Source organism: Elephas maximus, chromosome 10 (assembly GCF_024166365.1).
Source record: "Elephas maximus indicus isolate mEleMax1 chromosome 10, mEleMax1 primary haplotype, whole genome shotgun sequence".
Lineage (NCBI taxonomy): Eukaryota > Metazoa > Chordata > Mammalia > Proboscidea > Elephantidae > Elephas > Elephas maximus.
In genome coordinates, this window is record NC_064828.1 from 30,851,182 (window position 1) to 30,872,662 (window position 21,481).

The 21,481-nt window shown below is 49.2% G+C and overlaps 5 non-coding genes across 5 annotated transcripts; all 5 read right to left on the reverse strand.

Annotated features, from left to right (window-relative positions):
- Positions 1–9,017: 9,017 nt before the first annotated feature.
- Positions 9,018–9,107, reverse strand: TRNAY-GUA (transfer RNA tyrosine (anticodon GUA)). Its single transcript is given in 2 exon segments — positions 9,018–9,053; positions 9,071–9,107. It is a non-coding gene; the product is annotated as a tRNA-Tyr (tRNA).
- Positions 9,108–12,060: 2,953 nt separating this feature from the next.
- Positions 12,061–12,150, reverse strand: TRNAY-GUA (transfer RNA tyrosine (anticodon GUA)). The gene is given in 2 exon segments: positions 12,061–12,096; positions 12,114–12,150. It is a non-coding gene; the product is annotated as a tRNA-Tyr (tRNA).
- A 2,258-nt stretch (positions 12,151–14,408) lies between these two features.
- On the reverse strand, positions 14,409–14,498 carry TRNAY-GUA (transfer RNA tyrosine (anticodon GUA)). The gene is given in 2 exon segments: positions 14,409–14,444; positions 14,462–14,498. It is a non-coding gene; the product is annotated as a tRNA-Tyr (tRNA).
- A 3,246-nt stretch (positions 14,499–17,744) lies between these two features.
- TRNAY-GUA (transfer RNA tyrosine (anticodon GUA)) lies at positions 17,745–17,833 on the reverse strand. The gene is given in 2 exon segments: positions 17,745–17,780; positions 17,797–17,833. It is a non-coding gene; the product is annotated as a tRNA-Tyr (tRNA).
- A 3,267-nt stretch (positions 17,834–21,100) lies between these two features.
- Positions 21,101–21,190, reverse strand: TRNAY-GUA (transfer RNA tyrosine (anticodon GUA)). Its single transcript is given in 2 exon segments — positions 21,101–21,136; positions 21,154–21,190. It is a non-coding gene; the product is annotated as a tRNA-Tyr (tRNA).
- Positions 21,191–21,481: the final 291 nt, after the last annotated feature.

A 21,481-nucleotide genomic window follows, 5' to 3' on the forward strand; every position in this document is an offset into this window, starting at 1 on the left:
AGCCTTCTGGAGAGCATCACTCCAACCCTGCAAGGTATGGCCACCTAGCTGGTGCCATAATTGTGTCTTTAGAAGGCCATTCCATTCTTCTATCAAGCTAGCTGCTTCAGGTTAGTGGGGAATATGGTAAGACCAGTGAATTCCATGAGCATGGGCTCATTGTTGCACTTCATTTGCTGTGAAGTGAGTCACTGATCCAAGGCAATGCTGTGTGGGATACGAGGATGGCGAATAAGGCATTCTGTAACTCCATGGGTGTAGTTTTGGCAGAAGCATTGTGGGGAGAAAAGGCAACTCCATATTCAAAGCAGCTATTCCAGTAAGAACAAAATGCTCCCCTTTCCATGATGGAAGTGGTCCAATGTAATCAATCTGCCACTAGGTTGCTGGCTGATCACCTCAAGGAATGGTGCTATACTGGGGACTCAGTGTTGGTCTCTGCTACTGTAAGACTGGGCACTCAGCACTGGCTATAGCCAAGTCAGGTTTGGTGAGTGGAAGTCCATGTTGCTGAGCCCATACATAACCTCCATCCCAGCCACCATGGCCACTTTGTTCATGAGCCCATTGGCAATTATGGGAGTGAGTGGGGAGAGGATAACAGGTTTCCACAGAATGTGTCATCCTATCCACTTGACTGCTAAAATCCTCCTCTGCTGAGTTGGATGTACATAGCAACACTCCATCATTAAATGAAAATGATATATACGAGATTGGGCCTGAGCAAGACCTGAAGGCACAAGTAAGTTGCATGCATAAGTGGACCAAATGCCTATGGTCTCCACTCCTATCACATTGCCTTCCATCTTCCAGCCTGCACCTTTGGCCTCATAGGGAGTTCCTTGTGATCAATTGATTGAGGAAGTGAAAACTCCTGTCTGGTTTACAGATGGCTCTGCACAATATACAGACACCACTCAAAAGTTGACAGTAGAAGCGCTACAGCCCCTTTCTGGGACCTCCTTGAAGGACAGTGGTGAAGGGAGATACTCCCAATGTGCAGAACTTCAAGCAGTGCACATGGTGGTTCACTTTGCTTGGAAGGAAGAACAGCCAGATGTGTAATTGTATACCAATTCATGGGCTGTTGCCAATGGTTTGACTGGATGGTCAGGGACTTGGAAGGAACATGATTGAAAAATTGGAGACAAGGAGGTATGAGAAAGAGGTATATGGATAGACCTCTGTGAATGGGCAAAAGAAATGAAGATATTTGTGTCTCATGTGAATGTTCACCAAATGGTGACCTCAGCAGAGGAGGATTTTAACAATCAAATGGATAGGATGACACTTCCATCATGGAAAGGGGAGCATTTTGTTTTTACTGAGGTCACATCCCTGATTCAATGTAAAGGGAGTTTCCCTGGGATGAGGCCTGTACCACCTTTTGTCTTATAAGAGATGAAAGGAACGCAAGCAGAGAGTAGGGGATTTCATACCAGCAAGAAAGCAGTGCAGGAGCCCAGCGCATCCTTTGGACCTGGAGTTTCTGTGCAGAGAAGCTCCTAGTCCAGGGGAAGACTGATGACAAGGACCTTCCTCCAGAGTCGACAAAGAAAGCTTTCTCCTGGAGCTAACACCCTGAATTTGGACTTGTAGCCTACCAGACTGTGAGAGAATCAATTTCTCTTTGTTAAAGCCTTCTGCTTGTGGTATTTCTGTTAAAGCAGCACTAGATGAGCTTAGCCAGATCAATAGCTGCATACCAGTTGCCAGGAGCTGTATTAATTTCATCATGAAAGGAAACCACATCTGGAATAGCAGTTGCAATTGGAGTCACCACCTGGTTAAGTTTTCAGTAATCCACTGTCGTTCTCCAAGATTCATCTGTTTTTTGCACAGGCCAAATAGGCAAGTTGAATAGGAATGTGGTGGGAATCATCACCCCTGCATCCTTTAAGTCCTTGATGGTGGCAGTGATCTCTGCATTCCCACCAGGAATGTGTATTGCTTTTGGTTTTCTATTTTCCTAGGTAGGGGCAGTTCTAATGGCTCCCCTTGCTTTTTCCTACCATAATAGTCCTTACTCCATTTGTCAGTGATTCAATATAGGGGTTCTGTGATTTGCTGAGTATGTGTATTCCAATTATGGATTCCTGAACTGGGGAAATCACTATTGAATGAGTTCAGGGACCCACTGGACCTACTGTGAGAAAGACATGAGCTAAGACCCCATTGATAACCTGACTTCCATATGCCTTCCCTCTGACTGTTGGGCCACAGTGACATTCAGTAATTCAGTATTCAGTAATTCCCCCCAAAATCTGATTATCTCCTTTTCCCCAGTGAACAGTCATTCTCACAAAAGACCACACATCCTCTTGGGGAAGGCCGGGAGAAACATTAACGGCATAAATTTTGGGTAGTGTAGTGTGGTCCTTCCTCAAGAGAACCCAGCTTCCCCTTCATTCAAGGTGTTATGATTCTGTAAACTCTCTCAAGTCTGGATTAACAGGCCATGACTCTCTATTCTGGTGATTCAAGTTAGACTGCTGTTCACTTGGCCTAGAATTCTTCCTCTTGTACAGATCAAGAAAATATTTAGTAGATTTCCTAACTATTTCACTTATAAGAACGTGTGACTAAGTAGCCAATGGTATAAGTCCATCAAGTCAGACTATTCTAATTATTTCTTTGACTCCATTTGGTAATCACACCCACCTCATCTTCATTGATTGGGTGCCGACACTTGGCCCCTACCACCTCAGGGTCCAATCAACCCCACTGTAGTTAGTTGTCTTAATTCATTTAGAGCAGTTCCTGCTGTTGAATCTGACTTACATAATAGCAATAACAGCAGTCTTTAAGGATGCTGGGGCTCTCTTCACAAATTAGTTCCTCACTGTTGTGGTAAAAGATGTGTTTTGGGCATTCCGTGTGTGGGACTGTGGGTGCTAGGGTCTAACACTCTAGCATGCTGAATTCCCTAAGCCATTGGATATCTTCTTCTACAGTATACCAAGGCAGATCTGGCACTAAATTAACTTATCATAGGCTACCATATAATCCATGTTTCAGTGACCCAACCAAATAAACTATTAGATACTTTCTTAACTTCTCGAGCTGAAACATTGAATGAAGAATCTATGCTTAGTGGGCCCATAACAATAAACTCAGACTGATCCATCTTTATGTTTCTTGCAACATTATCCCACACTGTTAATAGCTGTTCCCACACATATCCCCCAGGTTTCTGTTTGTATATATTAGAAAATCAAGCAGTTCTTGGAGTGTAGTGTACCTTCTCCTGGGTCATACTTTGTACTTCACTTTTTAGGGCTCACTGCGACTTAAGTCTAGTTGTAGGTCTAGAAGCCAAAATTGGTGGTGGGGAAATGTTTTGAGAACATTCAGCATTGTTTTGTAAAACATCTGCCTCAGGCTATGCCTCAGGCAATGACTCAGACAAAAGCTCTTTAGATGCAGCTGTGTTAATCTCATCAGATAGGAGTGGAGGAGCTAATGGCTTTACTAGGGAGAGTGACCTAGCAGATAAAAGAAATAAACATGGGATAATCTCTTCAGATGGGAATGAGAGGGCTGATTTTGTTGACAGGAGTGATTCACCAGGATTTAGGAACTCAGTGTCTCCACCTTCCCAATTATCTGTCCTGTCATGGATGGAATTATGTCCCCACAAAAACGTGTGTATCAACTTGGTTATGCCTTGATTCCCAGTATTGTGTGATTGTCATACATTTTGTGATTGTAATTTTATGTTGAAAGGATTAGGGTGGGATTGTAATACCACCCTTAATCAGGCCACCTCCCTGATCCAGTGTAAAGAGAGTTTCCTTGGGGTGTGGCCTGCACCACATTTTATCTCACAAGAGATAAAAGGAAAGGGAAGCAAGCAGAGAGTTGGGGACCTCACACCACCAGGAAAGCAACACCAGGAGCAGAGCACGTCATTTGGACCTGGGGTCCCTATGCCTGAGAAGCTCCTCGACCATAGGTAGATTGAGGACAAGGACCTTCTTCCAGAGCTGACAGAAAGAAAAAGCCTTCCTCCGAAGCTGATGCCTTGAATTTGGACTTGTAACTTACTAGAATGTGAGAGAATAAATTTCTCTTTGTTAAAACCATTCACTTGTGGTATCTGTTATAGTATCACTAGATAACTAAGACATGCCCATATGTCCCCATCCCAAGTTTCAGGATCCTATTTCTTCAAAATCAGTGCCCTCACTTTAACTTCAGAGATCTCTTGAGGTTGGCAATTGAGTTGGGGTTGTAATTCAGCTGCTTCTATGATACGACTCTGGGTTTGGTTTCTGGCAATATCAGCTCTGTTAGTACAAGAAATAAGATTTTCTTTCAAGGCATAAGTGTAAACTTTGAGGTCATTTATGTGGCACTTGAGCTTTGACTCCGAAACCGTGAGCCCATTTCTTTCTTTTACCAGTTTGTCTAGTGAAATTAGGACCAATCAACCAGCTTTCATATACTTTTCATTATGACAAAACTGTAGAAAGATATCAAACATGTGATCACCCAGAGCCTTGCCTTTTACCAATACCTGACCTATTGGTGGTGCTATTTTGCACATTTATATTGCCACCTTACACCATGGATTAGTAGTGCCCTCTCTACTACTGGAGGCAAAGTCATCAACATCTTTAAGACTAACCAGGCTTGAAAACCAATTTAGAAAACTCATCCTTACAACCTCGTTTCTCTAGAACTACTCTCAGTACCAAATGTCTTGGCTGGGTTCTCTAGAGACGCAAAGCCAGAAAAATGTATAAATAGAGAGATTTATATCAAGGAAATGGCTCATCTCGTTGTAGAAGCTGGAACATCCCAAGCCCGTGGGTCAGGATAGAGGCTTCTCTTTATTCACATAGCCACAGGAGCTGGTGAACCCAAGATTGGCAGGTTAGAGAGCAAGGCTCTTGCTCACACACTGCAAAGATCAATGAATTCCAAGATCGGCAGGCAAGACCACAGGTAGGCTGCTAGCTCAAGTCCCAAGAACTGGAGCTCAGGTGAACAGGATCCAGCTGCAGGATCCAGAGCGAGCAAAAGCCCATGAGCCTTGCCAGAATGTCTGCTTATATTCAATGCAGGGCACATGCTCAAGGAAACTCCCTTTCAACTGATTGGCTACTCACAGCAGATCCCATCATGGAGGTGATCACATTATATCAAATCTCGTCATGGCATGGAAGTGATCACAACATCATGTGACTGCCAAACCATTGAGAATCGTGGCCTAGCCAAGTTGACACACAACCTTAACCATCACAGTCTATTAATGTGTCAAATTACATTGATTTTCTAATGTTAAATCAATCCAATAGCTCAAATTTTGTCAGATGTTATATTTTTTATATGTTGCTGTATTTGGTTTGCTAACTTTTCTTTTAAAATTTTAGCATCCATGTTCCCGATTGAGACTGGCCTATAATAACGTCCTTGTCTGGATTTGATATAAAACTCATATTGATTTTGTGAAATGATTTCTTTCCACACGTGAAATTTTTCTACTTATCACCACTCTGGATTTCCGCTTTCCCAGATTTTGGTTGAGTAACTCTTCTCATCTTTATTTTTTTTCCAATGTCATCAAGCAGATGTTTTCCTGTATTTTTTTTCAATTTTCAAGTTTCCTCAGTGGTAGAGTTGATTTGAATATCCAACTGTGTAATTTCCAGAGCTTCCTCATTTGATTTTCATCACAGAGAACACTGGACTGTTTACATGGAATTTCCATTGTCTTAGAAAAAAAAGTTTGTCCTCCAATAAATCAGATCTCTAGTCATTAATGCAGGATGTAATAATTCATTCAGAGCCCTCATCTTTCTTGAGCTGATGTTGAAATACCTATGATCAGTAAATAATTCAACTTTCACTGGGTGCCTTCTCTTGTAAGACACTGTGCATGATGCTGATGATACCAAAGTGAAGACCTTTACCCAGACCTCAAGGAGCTCACTGCTTATGAGCATGTTGAAGCATAAGATCAATACAGCATGATAGGTAGAAAGATAAAAATAATCAAGGTTCACCAGAGAAACAAAGAAGAGAAGAACCGAACTGAGACTTGAGGAGCTAGGGAAAGATTCCAGTAAAGGTAATCCTGAGATGGGTAATAGAGAATGTCACAAAAGGAGGCAGAGAGATCAAAGCATATAGAGAACCCTATTATCGCCTTGTGTTTATAAGCCCAGGAAACATGGTACATTTTGGCTAAATCAGAGAGTTGGGGTGGGGTGGGTGATAGAAATTATTAACTTGATTACTTCAAAGGTGACTTTTTCTGGGCTTCCAATATTTTCAGTAAAAACATCAAGGAGAAAGGAAGGAAAACTACATCTGTAAAAAGAAGAGTACTTGCCATCTTCTGGGACAGTGTTGATCTCCCATTGAAGGTGAGGTTATGCTATAGGACATAGAGACAGGAACTCACTTGCCCTTTTGTGACTTAGATTCCTGCCCTATTCTCTGAGGTATAGTGAGACTGGGCTGCAACGATGGGAAAAACATGTGGAAAAACAAGGTGATACGCCTAATAAGAAACTGCTTGTCTTTGATGCTTTTATCCCAGGCGTGGCTCTCAGATGCTGTTCTTCTTCCTTGTAAAAAGGGCTGCCTTCTGATCCTGAAGAGGCTGAGTCACACTTTATTCTTTGTAGCTACCAGCAGGTCAGCCTCCAAAGCCCCACCCTTCCCTGTTTTAGGAAGTGTTTAGCTGCAGTGTGCTCAGTGGTTTTGGCCCAAGCAGGCTCTGATACCTAAATGAAAAGTCTTTACAGGCAGTCTATGAACAGCCTGTAGTTAGGAACCAGCCCCCATAAAGCCTTACTATATTAAAAATTGGAGGTACATACAATGGCTCATAATAACAAACTGATGCTAATTTGCTATGAGCATCAAAACATTCCCCCTTGTCTGTCAGTTTGTTGTACTGTGGGGGACTGCATGTTGCTGTGATGCTGGAAGCTAGCTATGCCACCGGTATTCATATACAGCAGGGTCACCCATGAAGGACAGGTTTCAGCTGAGCTTCTAGACTAAGACAGACTAGGAAGAAGGACCAGCAGCCTACTTCTGAAAAGAATTAGCCAGTGAAAATCTTATGAATAGCAGCAGAACCTTGTCTGATATAGTGCTGGAAGATGAGCCCCTCAGGTTGGAAGTCACTCAAAAGACAACTGTGGAAGAGCTGCCTCCTCAAAGCAGAGTCAACCTTAATGACCTGGAATGGAGTCAAGCTTTCGGGCCCTTCATTTGCTGATGGGGCACAACTCAAAATGAGAAGGAACAGCTGCAAACATCCATTAATAACCGGAACGTGGAGTGTACCAAGTATGAATCTAGGAAAACAACAACAGCAATGTTAAAGATGTTTTAGTGTATCTGGACAAGTTTCTTTAATGTTTTTTATGCATAGAAAGGCACACTATATACTAATTCAAACATTTGACTGTCACGTTAAACACGAGCCATTACCTAACTGTTCCAGTTTATGAACAAATTTGACTTGAAGGCGGATTTAGGAACAGAATTCATTTGTAATCCGGGAACTTAGTGCACTTGAAAATGCACCAAGGTATTTTGATCTGTGTAAAATGAGGGACTGGAAGACAAAAGGTGGACCTCAAAGGATTTTACTTCTCATCTACCATTAGGAAAAGACACTGCACATTTATCCACAGTCCTTTAACCACTACTGATTGGAAAATCTTCCATGTGGGTCATTTTTCTAGTCTTGAACCACATTGGTTTTCATAATTGGTATTAGCCTGAGTGCAAGGATGGAGAAGAGTAAGAAAAGGCTTAGTTTCTAATTAATCCCATTATGTAAAGGTATAAAAACTTCAAAACTTCATTTATGAACTCAGTTACCAGTGGGGATGTCCCACATAGAGGACTGATATTGATCCAATCATCAGGAGCCCAGCAATGAGCAGAACTTTGCTCAGAAAGGTCCTTAGTTGATGAAGAGATGAGACCATGAGGGCTAAGTAAAACAGAAAATATTTAGGGACCTTCAATGGAAATATCCCAATTCTTATTCCCACCAAATCTGAAAAGGAAGGATATCCTTCATTAAGCATAGGATTTTCCTCTCTTGGCATTAGCAGTGATCCTTCCTTCATTGGTCAGTTTACAGAAGCCAGACAACCTCAAAAGTTGGTCAAGAAGCAAGCAGAGGTGAGTGTGGAAGAACGTGCTCATCATCTAGTTGTTCTTCGGCTGTACTCCAGGGAAATATTTTATGCATCAAGTTACATAGCCATGCTATTCTCCTTGAAGAATCACGGGGGTAACGGAAGATCCTTCCAATTATTTCTGGAATGAGCATGGACTGGAACGTCAGGTGTATGGTGAGATATGATAAAATCCCTAGCATATTTTTAATCACATTTTTCAGTTTCCAATGCAATTAGTCTTGCTGTGAGTGATGTAAAAAGACCCCGGCATAGAAGGGAGCCCACACAGAGGCAGGCCACTGAAGGCTGAAGAGGGTCCGGCTCAACCCGCCTCTTTAGGAGTGCCATTGGAAGAGGATACGGAGGCACGGAAGGCTGAGAATACAGGTGGGGGAGATTAGGGGCCGTTTGCAAGGAGGGGAGCGTGTACCCAGAAACGGGTACTAACTACACTCGCAGTCTAAAGCCTGAAAAATGCTTTCTGGCCCCGCAGCTGGACTTGGGTGACAGCAGCAGTGGCCCCAGACCTCACAGGGTCACACTCCCAACCCGGAATGCTCCTAATTTCTTGTCTCCGCTACCTGTGGTGGGGCTGGGAGAAGAGGGAGAAGCAAAGCAGAGATGATCTACTTTGAACTGAAGGGGATGTTAAAAAAAAAATTTTTTTTTTTTTTTTTTTTTCTGAAAAAAGGATCACGTGTGTTCCCTGGATAATAGCTCACGTCAGTGTTCCGGTAAGGCTTACCTGGCCTTTGCCTGTCAGAGTTGGGATGCTGCGTTGCTGCAGGATAAGGGGGTCCTTCAGGCAGAGGTGGGGCGAGGCCTGTACTACCGCTTTGCGCAAAAGCTTCGGGCACCTCCTTCGAGCCGGAATCGAACCAGCGGCCTAAGGATGTCCACACGTATTCTATCTACAGTCCTCCGCTCTACCAGCTGAGCTACCGAAGGGTGCACAGCGTAAGTGTTAAGGATGTTTCAAGAAATGCGGAAGGTCAAGGCATCCCACCATTTTGGGTCTCAGACGCCTTCTCTTGGTTTGGAACCCACCTATGCCGGCACACGCCGCCAGAACGCGCCTTTCCTGGCGGAATAAATATTCTGCGCTCTGTTTCCGCTGGCATTGGTCGCAGCGGAGCATCCTTCGGTGGGGATTTTAAAGATCCCTGGAGCCCCTCCCTGTGGCCTCAACGACCCCACGCCAACCTGTACCTGTGCGACGACAGCTCTGGGAGGGGGCCCAAGCAGGTGGGAGTGTCCGGGCGAGTGGCATAATGGGTGTGAGGAGTTGTAATGGAGGAGGGAGGTGAACCCGAAGAGTCACTGGGCGGGAGGCTGCCAACCGCTCCGGTCCTGCGGAGGTCCTCAAACCCGGGCCCCTCTCAGAGCCTTGCTTCCTCCAAGGCACGGTCTGCACCGCCCCTCCCCCCCTCCCCCCCCCCCCGCCACCGGCTTAACAAGCGAGGACTATTTTCCTCAATGAGGTTTGCTGGCAGGTGAGGGAGAAAGGATATGGCGCCAGGCAGGGAACACAGGCTCGACGCCTGGCCAAAGCTGTTGCCCGTCGTGGCCAGGGGGGACTTCTGCGCCCCCTCTGCCCGCCCGCGTATCCTGATCCACCTGCCTACGGCGACCGCTCCGAGTGGGTCAAAGTTATACCAGCGTCTAGAGAAGTAGCGGGATGAGGCAGGAGCAGAGACCATAGGTGTCCTGGTTGCTGCTGCTTGCCCTGGATCAAGTCTTTGGTTAAGCTTTCGGGACCCACCAAACAGCCTCTGGTCTCTTTACCAGCCTCACCGAAAACATCTTCTGTTGACCGAGTTTGACAGCCCCCACATGACTGGTCCTCAGTCAGGGATCTCCGTGGACCATGGTCAATTCCTCTCTCAAACCGCTGGCTTCGGTCAGTCCAGCCCAACAGGGTAAGGATCAGCTCCGAGTTCCTTCCGACTCGGTTGTGCGGGTCACCAAAACTCCCGGTCCTCCTCCACCATGCCCCCAAAAGCATCTAAGTCTGATTCCAAAAGGCCCTGAGCTTCGACAGCCATTAAGGGAAGAACAACCAATAAAGGGCTGAGGTTCCATCTTTTGTCCCTTTGTGCTGATATTTGTAGACGGTGGTGTTCAAGCTGCGGTGTCTGTGTGGCTAAGCTTTCCATACACTTGTCTGAGCCCACGGCATGCCCTGGTGGCCCACAGGAGACTGAAGAGGCTACTGCACCACCCCTCTCCTAAGGAATGTTGTCAGAGAGGGATAGTAGGCAGGAAAGGGGGAGGCTACAGGGGGAGAACAGGGGCAGCGTGCAAGGAGGGGAAACGCAGTCTACACTTGGAGTTCAGATTGGAAAGTGCCTTATGGCTCCGGGGTTGGGCAAGGGTGATCATGGCAGGGACTCCTGGGCCTCAAGAGCCACATTCCCAATCCGAGATGCACCTGGCTTCTTCCCCACCCCCACCCCACCCCCAATTTCAACTGCACAATATGTCACTGGCATTTTAATTGAAGAACCAAGGCTGAGAGCAAGGACCCTCCCTGGAATTCTTCTCTGCACCCACAGTCCCCTCCAGCCCCAAAGTGAAGGGACTCCTTGTATACTGCACTCCTCACTTCCTCCTTCAGGCTTAATGATGTGAACACTGCATTCTCTTCCTGGGGCTCCTGCAACTCAGTCCAGAGGGCCTAGTGCAAAAGGGAGCCTGCTGCTGAGACCTACACCTCCAGTGGCCTGCATGAGCAATGAAGTTGTGTATTCTTTCAAGATGGGAGCTGCAGTCCATGCCAAGCTTGCGCAGCGTGCAACCCCTCGGCCCAAACAGCTGCGCCACTCCTAGCCCTCTGGAGACACTTGGAGTGAGCTCTTTCCAGGCGTTCACATTCACTTGCTCTAGCTCTCTGACATAGCACTCACCGCCAGAAGTTGCAGGGGATTCGCACAACTGGTTTCCCCAACACTGAACTGCATGAGCCTCCCTCAGCAGGAGCCACAACCCTCTTGGGCAGCTAGAGGAGACATGCAGGCCTGTCTAAGGTGAGGCCTGCCCAAGGCTACGCCTGCAACGAACATGACAGGCAACTTGAAGGAGTTACTGGATGTCCTCTTGGAAGCCATCAATGCCACCTTTAGCCCTCCTATGTTAACCTCGTGAGTCAGTCAGCTTCAATGTAGATGCCAAATTCCCAAAGACTTGGGTGTCTCAGGGTGGCGTATCTGTCCACAGGTGTATTAATCATGGAAGGGGTAAGAATTTTCTTTGCATATTGGTAGACATATAAGGCTTCTAGACATGTACAGACATGACAGAGATAGGACCAGAGATAGGGAGACAGACAGAATTTTCAGAACGGTTGCCATGGTTTTTGATGACCAATATGCCTGTCACCCTCCAGAGTTACACCACGGATAGCTAGTTGGCCCACGGGATGGAAAAGACTACTCAATGGTGAGCAAAGTGGTGGTGCCAACAGGTGTAGGGGTTAAGAGCTTGGCTGCTAACCAAAAAACGTCAGCAGTTCAAATCCAGCAGCTTCTCCTTGGAAACCCTATTGGGGCCGTTCTACTCTGTCCTATAGGCGCCATGAGCTGGAATCGATGGCAAGCAGTTTGGTTTTTTATGGGTTGCTGAGAGAGTGGATGGGCACCCGAAGTTTGTAGGTGGTTTCGCTGTGCTATAAGGAAGAATCAAGACTACCACTATGTAAACCAAAGAGTACGTTTGGAGGGCACAAAGAAGGATCAGGTATATTCCCTGGGACAGTCAGCACACATCAACGTTCCAGGAAGGCTTCGCCCGATTTTTGCCTATCAGAGCCGGGATGCTGCGTTGCTGCAGAGCAAGGGGGTCTTCAGGCAGAGGAGAGGTGAGGCTTGATCTGCACTCAGGTTATGCAAAAGCATCCGGCACCTCCTTCGAGCCGGAATCGAACCAGCGACCTAAGGATGTCCACAAGCATCTTATCTACAGTCCTCCGCTCTACCAGCTGAGCTATCGAAGGGTGCACGCTGCCATAACTGGGGATATTTGTTTCCAGAAAGGCGGAAAGCGAAGTCATCTGACCGCTTTGAGTCCGAGATGCCTTCCATTGGTTGGAACCCACCTTTGGAGAGACGCCAGCACCGGTCGCCAGAGGGCGCCTTTCCTGGCGAAGCAGATATTCGGCACCCGGTTTCCGCTGGCGTTCGCAGCAGGGCACCCCTCGAGGGCTCTTTTAAAGATCTAGGGTCCTTCCCTGTGGCTTCATTGCCCTCACCCCCAGCGGTACTCGTGCAGATGATAGGCCGGGGGTGGGGGTGGGGGCGCGGAGGGAGACAGCGGATGGGAGGGTCCCTGAGACTGCTGCGGGGACGAACCGTAGAGGAAAAAGAACCAAAATGACCACTGGACAGAGCGGCTGCAAACCGCACCAGTTCTGTAAAACCAAAAACCAAATCCACCGCTGTGGAGTTGATTCCAATTCATAGCGACCCTATTGGACAGATTAGAACTGTCCCAGAAGGTCCCAAGGCTGTGATCTTTACTGAAGCCGACTACCACCTGTCTCTCCCGCGGAGCGGCTGATAGGTTCGAACTGCCTGCCTTTCGGTTAGCAGCCGAGGACTTTAACCACTGGGCCACCAGAGCTCCTTGAAACAAACAAAAAACAAACCCATTGCCGTAGAATCGATTCCGACTCATAGCGAGCGGCTACCTAGAGGCCCCAAACCCGCACTGCCTCTCGGAGCCTTGCTTCCCCAGGTACTGGTCTGGCCCCTCCCTCCTACTGGCTTTGAACCGCGTGGGCTCAGGTTTCCACAAAGATGCTTGAGGGCAGGTGAGGAAGAATGAATACGGCGCCGGGCAGGTACCCACTTTAAAAGCCTGTCCGAGGCTGGTGACTGTAGCGGGCAGCGAGGGCTTCCGTACCCTCATCTGCCAGCCCGGGGATCCTGAATCATTTGATAGAGGCGGCGGTTCCGTCCAGGTTCTGAGAAGAGACGATGCAAGGACAGAGACCACAGGTGTGCAGTACGCTCTCAATCTTTCAGAACCCACCAGGCGTATCACGCTCACAGACCGATATCCCAAAGGCTTGACTAGCCCTACCTAAGCGACCTGAGGTCAACCGAGTTTGACGCCCCTTCCCCTTACTCTCCCACTCTGTCCCCCACCTGACTGGTTGTCAGGAGGACCTCTGTTGTCCAGGGGCTCTTCCTCCTGCTGCATTCCTCCCGCTCCAGTGGGAAGGGTGAGTGCAGGGGTCCTTCCTAAGCAAGGCCCCCAAATGCAACCAAGCACGGTTCCAAAAGGACCTGGGGCCTGGACTTCCCATCAGGGGAGAATAGCCAATAAAGGGCTGACATTGCATCTTCTGATCCTGTGCTCTGGACTCTGCCGACCGTGGTGTTCAAGGCTCGGGTGTCTGCTTGGCTGCAGAGCTTTACAGTCCTCTCCGTGGTCACCTGTCTGTGCCCACGGCCATATCTCCTGGTCCACAGGAGGCTGAAGAGGCTTCTGCACAACCTGTCACCTTAGGAGTGCTGTCTGAGAGTGAGGTAGAGGTGGGGAAGGCTGAGACCAGAGGTGGGAGACCAGGGGTAGTTTTCTAGGATGAGAAAACACATTCCAGAACCCAGTCTCCACTTGGAGTCCAGAATCAGAAAAGCTCTTTCTAGCTCAGTGGTTGGGCATGGCTACTGAGGCAGGTGCCCCAGGGCCTCAGAGGACCACACTCCCAGCCAGTGATGCTCCTGGCTTCTTCTTCCTCCACCTTCCAACTGCACAACACTTCTCTGGCATTTTCATTGGAATCATCTCCCTGTTTTCTTCTCAGCACCCACAGCCCATTCCAGTGCTAAGATAAAGGGGCTCCTTATACAATGTGCAGCCCACTGCCTGCTCCAGGCTCACTGATGAGAATTCTGACTCTTCCTCCTGGGCATTCCTGCAACTCAGCCCTGAGGACACAATGCAAAAGGGAGCTAGGCCTAACTGGGCCAGTGGCCTGCAAAAGCAGGAGAAGTTGCGTGCCCTTTGCCACATGGAAGCTGAAGTCCATGCCATGCCTTGGTAGCACCCAACCCTTGTTCCCCACCATCTGCTTCCTAACCCTGGAGACACTTGGAGCAGCTCTTTCCAAACCTGCACGTTTGCTTCTTCTTAACCTTTTCCTGTCAGAGTCTGGAAGCTGGATTGCCGCAGAGCGAGGGGGTCGTCAGGCAGAGGAAGAGAAGGGGCTAGACGTGCACTGAGGTTTATGCAAAAGCATCAGGCACCTCCTTCGAGCCGGAATCGAACCAGAGACCTAAGGATGTCCACACGTGTTCTGTCTACAGTCCTCCGCTCTACCAGCTGAGCTATCGAAGGGCCCATACTACCACAGCTAGGGATATTTCTTTCCAGAAAAGCGGAAGGCGAAATCATCCAACCGCTTTGAGTCCCAGATGCCATCGCTTGGTTGGAACCCACCTTTGGGGAGACGCCGGTAAGAATCTCCAGAGCGCGACCGTCCTGGCGGAGCAGACGATCTGCACTCGGTTTCCGCGGGCGTTTGGTCCCAGCGGGGCACCCTTAAATGGGTACTTTAAAGACCTAGGGCCCGTCCCTGTGGCATCATTGACCTCACCCCCACCTGTACTCGTGCAGATGGACAACTCTGGGGGGAGGGGGTTGGCGACAGCGGGTGGGAGGGTCTCTGAGGCTGGTGTGGGGAAGGGCTGTGGAGGAAAAAGCAGCAGAACGGCCACTGGGCAGAGTGACTGCAAACCGCACCAGTACTGTAAACCAAAGATTCACCGCTGTGGAGCTGATTCCGACTCATAGCGACCCTACTGGAGAGATTAGAACTGCCCCCATAAGGTCGCAAGACTCTGATCTTTACAAAAGGCAACTGGCACATGTCTCTCCTGCAGAGTGGATACTAGGTTCGAACTGTCTACCTTTCTCTTAGCAGATGAGTTCCTTAACCACTGAGCCACCAGGGGTGCTTAAAACAACAACAAAAAAAATCTATTGCTGTCAAGTGGATTCCAACTCACAGCGACCAGGGCTCCCAAGAGGCTCCAAACGGCACCTCACTGCACCTCGTCGCAGAGCCTTGCTTCCCTGGTGCTAGTGTGGGCCCTCCCCCCTACCCACTTTCACCTACATGGTCTCGGCTTTTCACAAATAGGCTTGCCGACAAGTGAGGAAGAATGAATACGGCATCGGGCAGGTACCCACGCTAGAAGCTTGTCCGAGGCTGGTGTCCATCTTGGGCAGGTGAGGGCATGGAAGCCCTCACCTGCCCACCTGCGGACCCTGAATCATTTGATAGAGGTGGCTGCTCGGTCAAGGTTATGCGGGGAGAGCCGGCAGGGACAGAGGCCATAGGTGTCTGGGTTGCTCTCAGGCTTTGAAAACCCACCAGGTATATCACGCCCACAGACCTCTATCCCAATGGCTTGACTAGTCACACCGAAGAGACCTAAGGTCAAACAAGTTTGGCAGCCCCCCCTTCTACAGGCCCCGTCTGTCCCTCCCCCCATGACTGGTTGTCAAGAGGACCTCCTTTGTCCAGGGACGCTTCCTCCTGCTGCTCTCCGTCCAACCCAGTGGGAAGGGTGAGCACAGGGGTCCTTCCTAAGCAAAGCCCCCAAATGCACCCAAGCAAAGTTCCGAAGGGGGCTGGGGCCTGGACTTCCCATCAGGGAAGAATAGCCAATAAAGAGCTGACTTACATCTTCTGATCCTGTGCTCTGGACTCTGCAGATCGTAATGTTCAAGGCTGGGGTGTCTATGTGGCTGCAGGGCTTTACAGTCCTCTCCACGGTCACCTGTCTGTGCCCATGGCCATATCTCCTGGTCCACAGGAGATTGAAGAGCCCTCTGCACAACCTATCCCCTTAGGAATGCTGTCTGAGAGTGACGTAGAGGTGGGGAAGGTTGGGACCAGAGGTGGGAGACCAGGGGTAGTTTTCTAGGATGGGAAAGCACGTTCTGGAACCCAGTCTCCACTTGGAGTCCAGAATCAGAAAAGCTCTTTCTAGCTCAGTGGTTGGGCATGGCTACTGAGGCAGGTGCCCCAGGGCCTCAGAGGACCACACTCCCAGCCAGTGATGCTCCTGGCTTCTTCTTCCTCCACATTCCAACTGACAACACTTCTCTGGCATTTTCATTGGAATCATCTCTCTGTTTTCTTCTCAGCACCCACAGCCCCTTCCAGCCCCAAGGTGATGTTGCTCCTTATACAATGTGCAGCCACTTCCTTTCCAGGCTCGAGGATGAGGATGCTGGATCTTCCTCCTGGGCATTCGTGCAACTCAGCCCTGAGGGCACAATGCAAAAGGGAGTTAGGCCTAACTCGGTCAGTGGCATGGGGAAGCAGTTGAACTGTGTGCCCTTTGCCACATGGGAGCTAAAGTCCATCCCATGTCCAGACCGTGGCACCCAACCTTTGTTCCCCACCATCTGTCTCCTAACCCTGGAGACACATAGAGCAGCTCTTTCCAGGCCTGCATATTTGCTTCTTCTCGCTCTCTGGCAGCACTTGACACCAGAAGTTGCAGGCGAATCACAGCAGCTCATTTCCCCAGCAATGAACAGCATGTGAGGAGTCCTTGAGCCTCCTCCAGCAGGAGCCACAACTGTCCTGGGCAGCTAGAGGAGGCACACAGACAGGCACTTCTAAGGTGAGGCCTGCCCAAGGCCACACCTGCAACACACAATGACAGGCAAGTTGAAGGAGTTACGGGATGTCTTCTTGGAGGCCATCAATGCCACCTTTAGCCTTCCGGTGTTATCCTTATGTCTTGGTCGGCTTCAATGTGGATACCAAATTGACAAAGACTTGAGTTTCTCAGGGTGGCACATCTGTCCACAAGTGTATTGCTCAGGGGAGGAATGAGCATTTTCTGTGTGTACTGGGAGATATATAAGGCAGATAGACATTCAGAGCCATTTATAGACAGGGAGCTCTGTTGGCAGGGTGGTTAAGAGATGGACTGCTAACCAATATGTTGGCAATTTGAATCCATCAGCTGCTCCTTGGAAACACTATGGAACAGTCTACCCTATGCTGTAGGATTGCTATGAGTCGGAATATACTTGGTGGCAGTGGGCTTGTAAGTTTTTGTTTTTATAGACTTGAGGGAGAGAGGACCAAAAATAGGGAAACAGAGACAGAGAGTAAGAGTGTTCTCAGGACAGTTGCCATGGTTTTCGATGACCATTATGCCCATCAGTTCCCAGAGTCACACCATGGGTAGGTAGTTGGTCCACTGGATGAAAAAGACTCCTCAATGGTGAGCAAAGTGCTGGTGCCAACTGTTTTGGGGAGCTGTGTGAGAAAGTGGAAGGGCACAGGAAGTTTGTAGGTGGTTGTGCTGTGCTATAAGGAAGAAACAGAGTGCCACTGTTTGAGCTGAAGAGTATGTTTGAAGGGTGCAAAGAAGGATCAGGTATGTTCCCCGGGACAGCCAATACACATCTTTGTTCCAAGAAGACTTGCCTGGCTTTTACCTGTCAGAGTCCGGATGCTGCGTTGCTGCAGGGCTGGGTTTGGGGGGGGCTCATCAGGCAGAGGAGAGGTGGGGCTAGATGTGCACTGAGGTTTGTGCAAAAGTGTTAGGCATCTCCTTCGAGCCGGAATCGAACCAGCGACCTAAGGATGTCCACACTGTCCTGTCTACAGTCCTCTGCTCTACCAGCTGAGCTATCGAAGGGTGCACTCTGCCACAACTGGGGATATTTCTTTCAAGAAATGTGGGAGGCCAAGTCACTCCACTGTTTTGGGTCCTAAAAGCCTTCATTTGGTTGCAATCTACCTTTGGAGAGATGCCAGCACATGTCACCAGGGGGCTCCTTTTCTGGCAGAGCAGATATTCTGAGCTAGGTTTCCGCTGAAGTTTGTTCGCAAAGGGTCACCCCTCAATGGCTATTTTAAAGATCTGGGGCCCTTCCCTGCAGCTTCATTGACCTGACCCTACCTGTACTCATGCAGATGACAATCCTGGGGGGTGGGGAGCAAGTGGGAGGCTCTGCAAGATGGGTTTGGGGAGGAGTGGTAGAGGAAAAAGAACCAGGATGGCCATTGGGCGGGGGCCACAAACCACACCGGTCATGTAAACTAAAAACCAAACTCACTGCTGTCGAGTTGATTCCTACTCATGGCGTAGAACAGCCCCATAAGGTTGCAAGACTGTGATCTTTACAGAAGCCTACTGCCACATGTCTCTCCTGCAGAGTGGGTAGTAGGTTCGAACTGCCTACCTTTCACTTAGCAACCAAGTTCCTTAACCACTGCACCACCACGGCTCCTGAAAACAAACAAAACACAAATCCATTGCTGTGGAGTCGATTCTGACTCACAGCGACCAGGACTCCCATGAGGCCTCAAACAGGCACCGCCTCTCAGAGCCTTGCTTCCCCCAGTACTAGTGTGGGCCCTCCCCCTACCCACTTTCACTGACGTGGGCTCAGCTTTTCACAACTAGGCTTGCTGGCAAGTCAGGAAGACTGAATGCAGTGCCGGGCAGGGTACCCGGCTCGACACCTCTCTGAAGCTGGCCTGTCTTTGGCAGTGAGGGCTTCCATGCCGTCACCTGCCCATACGCAGATCATGAATCATTTTATAAAGGCAGCCGCTCTCTTAAGGTTATGCAGCGAGAGGACACAGGGTCCGAGGCCATAGGTGTCCAGGTTGCTCTCAGGCTTTGAAAACCTACCAGGTGTATCATACTCACAGACCACTATTCCAATGGCTTGACTAGCCACACCAAAGTGACCTCAGGTCAACTGAATTTGATGACCCCACCCCCTTCCGGGTCCCCCAAGTGACTGGTTGTCAGGAGGACCTTGATCGTCCAGGGACGCTTCCTCCTGCTGCCCTCCTTCCTGCTCCAGTGGGAAGGGTGAGCACAGGGGTCATTCCTAAGGCAGGCCTCTAAATGCACCCAAACATGTTTTCCAAGGGGCCTGGGTTCTGGACTTCCCATCAGGCGATAATAGCCAATAAAGGGCTGAGGTTGCATTTTCTGTTCCTGTGTGCTGGGCTCTGCAGGCGGTGACATTCAAGACTGGGGTCTCTGCATAGCTGCAGAGCTTTACAATCCTCTCCAAGGTCACCTGTCTGTGCCCACGGCCATGTCTCCTGGTCCACAGAAGGCTGAAGAGGTTTCCGGACAAACCGTCTCCTTAGGAGTGCTGTCTGAGAGCGAGGTAGAGGCAGGCAAGGCTGGGACTGGAGGTGGGAGACCGGGGACAGTTTTCCAGGATGGGAAACACATTCAGGAACCCAGTCTCTACTTGGAGTCCAGAATCAGAAAAGCTCTTTCTGGCTCAGTGGTTGGGCATGGCTACTGAGGCAGGTGCCCCAGGGCCTCAGAGGACCACACTCCCAGCCAGCGATGCTCCTGGCCTCTTCTTCCTCCACCTTCCAACTGACAACACTTCTCTGGCATTTTCATTGGAATCATCTCTCTGTTTTCTTCTCAGCACCCACAGCCCCTTCCAGCCCGAAGGTGATGCTGCTCCTTGTATAATGTACAGCCCACTTCCTTTCCAGGCTCACTGATGAGGATGCTGGATCTTCCTCCTGGGCATCCCTGCAACTCATCTCTGAGGGCACAACACCAAAGGGAGCTAGGTCTAACTGGGCCAGTGGCATGGGGAAGCAGTTGAAGCTGTGTGACCTTTGCCATGTGGGAACTGTAGTCCATGCCATGCTTTGGTAGCACCCAACTCTTGTTCCCCACCATCTACCTTCTAACCCTGGAGACACTTGGAGCAGCTCTTTCCAAGCCTGGCTGTTTGCTTCTTCTTGCTCTCTGGGAGCTCTTGACACCAGAAGTTGCAGGGGATCACAGCAGCTGATTTCCCCAACACTGAACAGCATGTGAGGAATCTTTGAGCCTCCTGCAGCAGGAGCCACAACTGTCCTGGGCAGCTAGAGGAGACGCACAGGCGCTTTCTGAGGTGAGGCCTGCCCGAGGCCACACCTGCAACACACAATGACAAGCAAGTTGAAGGAATTACTGGATATTCTCTTGGAGGCCGTCAATGCCACCTTTAGCCCTCCCATGTTAGCCTCACGTCACAGTTAGCGTCAATGCAGATGTCAAATTGGCGAAGACTTGAGTTTTTCAGAGTGGCATACATGTCCACAAGTGTACTAATCATGGCGGGGATGAGCGTTTTCTGTGTGCACTGGTAGACATATAAGGCAGATGGACATTTATAGTCATTTAGAGACGCTAATCTCTGGTGGCACAGTGGAAACACTATGGTGCAGCCTACCCTGTGCTATAGGATCCTTATGAGTCAGAATCTACTTGTCGACAATGGACTTGGATTTTTTTTTTTTTTTCGTTTTTATAGACATGAGGGAGAGAGGACCAGAAATACAGAGACAGACAGTAAGAGAGTTTTAGAATGATTGCGATGGTTTTCAGTGATCATTATACCTGTCAGCCTCCAAAGTTACACCACGGGTAGCTAGGTGGGCCACCAGGTGGAAAAGACCCCTCAATGGTGAGCAAAGAGCTGGTGCCAGCACAGTGGTTAAGAGCTTGGCTGCTAACCAAAAAAGGTCAGCAGTTCAAATCCATCAGCTGCTTCTTAGAAACCCTTTAGAACAGTTCTAGTCTGTGGTACAGGGCTGCTACGAACCGGTATAGACTCCACAACGGATTTGATTTTTTATGGGTGTCTGAGAGAGTGAAAGGGCACCAGAAGTTTGTAGGTGGTGGTACTGGGCTATAAGCCACAACCAAGAGAGCCACTATTTGAGCCGAACAGTATGTTCGGAGGGCACAAAGAAGGATCAGGTATGTTCCCTGGGACAGCCACCACACATCAGTGTTCCAGGAAGGCTTGCTGGTTTTTGCCTGTCAGAGTTGGGATGCTGCGTTGCTGGAGAGCAAGGGGGTCCTCAGGCAGAGGAGAGGTGGGACTAGACATGCGCTGAGGTTTATGTAAAAGCATCAGGCACCTCCTTCGAGCCGGAATCGAACCAGCGACCTAAGGATGTCCACACTTGTGCTGTCTACAGTCCTCCGCTCTACCAGCTGAGCTATCGAAGGGTGCGGTCTGTCACAACTGGGAATATTTGTTTCAAGGAATGCAGGAGGCCAAGTCACCCCACGGTTTTGGGTCCCAAAAGCCTTCACTTGGTTGGAATCCACATTTGGAGACACGCAAGCACTTGTCGCCAGAGTGCTCCTTTCCTGGAGAAGCAGATATTCTGCACTCGGTTTCCGGGGGCGTTTGTTCGCAGCGGGGCACCCCTCGGTGGCTGTTTTAAAGATCTAGGGTCCTTCCCTGTGGCTTCATTGACCTCACCCCCACCGGTACTCTTGCAGATGACAGGCCGG